The sequence below is a fragment of the Ochotona princeps genome, chromosome 9 (genome assembly GCF_030435755.1).
Source record: "Ochotona princeps isolate mOchPri1 chromosome 9, mOchPri1.hap1, whole genome shotgun sequence".
Lineage (NCBI taxonomy): Eukaryota > Metazoa > Chordata > Mammalia > Lagomorpha > Ochotonidae > Ochotona > Ochotona princeps.
In genome coordinates, this window is record NC_080840.1 from 38,483,670 (window position 1) to 38,485,276 (window position 1,607).

The window sequence follows — 1,607 nt, forward strand, 5'->3', positions numbered from 1 at the left end:
AGACAGAAAGATCTTCCACCCGATGATTCACTCCCCAAGTGACCGCAACGGCTGGTGCTATGCCGATCCGAAGCCAGGAGCCAGGAGCTCTTCCGGGTCTCCAACGTGGTTGCAGGGTCCAAAGGCTTTGGGCTGTCTTCGACTGCTTTCCCAGGCCACAAGCAGGGAGCTGGATGGGAAGCAGGGCTGCCGGGATTAGAATCAGGAGCCACATGGGATCTTGGCATGTGCAAGGCGAGGACTTTAACCACTATGCTATTGTGCCAGGTGCTTATCTTAGTCTTCATATTTGAGTCTTAAGGTTTGGCAACTTTAGGCTACTTAGATGATTCCTTATAAATTTTCATGTTTTGTATGTTATATAAAAAAATTGCTCCATGAAACTGGGTGATTTCTCAAAGTGGTTGTCTGGTATCAATTGTACTCACTGATGAATCTAAGTTTTTCACTAGCTAATCCTAGCATAGGCAAAAATGATAGGTAGGGCCTAAGCTGATTTTAGAAAAACAGCCTTGTTTTCTAAAATCAAGACTATATTTTTCCTCCTTTAAAAAAAACATATAGTCTGTGAACTGCACCCAGCATGACACGTGCAGAGGGCTAGTAAGGACCATCAATGGCACCTGCACAAGCCTGTCCAAGACTCCCTTCTGTTTTTCTAGCTCAGGGGGTTCTTTCTTGCAGTGGTGAATCCACATACCATTAAGAAACAGCTTCTGCATCAATTTGTTTAAAAAAATTGCTTTTCCTGCTACCTTAGCGTGATTCACATTTATTCAAATACAAGATACCTCAAATCCTAAAGAGTTTAATGTTTAGACTAAGAAAATCAGTGCTTGAGATGAGGACCATGGATTTTCCCACCCTTGCATCAGCATTTTGCTCCCCTTTGGCTAGCAATTAATTTGGATTGAAGGAGTAGAAAGTGTCTTCATTGTATCAGATGTTATCACTGTCACAAAGGAGAATGGGGAGTTAGCATGGAATTTACTGAGACCACGCATTCATGCAAGTATTATGCATTTCTTTGCATCTGGTTTATCCCTAGTTACTGAGGAACCATCCCCAGGAAGAGCAGGGCCTGAAGAAGACGGTGAAGTTGTGGCAATGATTAAAGAATCATTAGATACTAGACTACGGTCGATTGTGCAGGAAGATGGAGGAGATGTAATCAATAAAGGTTGTGGAGATGGCGTTGTACAAGGCCATTGCCAATGTTCTTGAACTAACTGACCAGCTCTATCATTAGTGTGAAAAATGGAATTCAGAACATGTTGCAGTTCTATATTCCAGAAGTAGAAGTTGTAGAGCAGCTTATGGATCATGAGTCAGATGAAAAAGAAGCAAATTCACCTTAAAATAATCTGGACTTTACTTGGACACAGTTGCTGTACTTCTATAAAAAGCATTTATTGTCAATGTGCTATGTCAAGGAACTTGAGGATGAGTAAAACATGTCCTTTACTCAGAAACAAAACAAAACAAAATTCACAGTCTTCGCAGCTCCCTTCACAACTCCCTTCACAAATCAGACTAAAGGAACACAGAAAATGTTCTATGAGCAAGACAGCCCTCAGGCACTGGCCATGTTGACTTGGGTGTTGTAG

The 1,607-nt window shown here is 41.8% G+C and overlaps 1 pseudogene; it reads left to right on the forward strand.

Moving 5' to 3' along the window:
• The first annotated feature begins 774 nt into the window (after positions 1 to 774).
• LOC101519008 (NFU1 iron-sulfur cluster scaffold homolog, mitochondrial-like) lies at positions 775 to 1,358 on the forward strand (annotated as a pseudogene).
• The last annotated feature ends 249 nt before the right edge of the window (positions 1,359 to 1,607 follow it).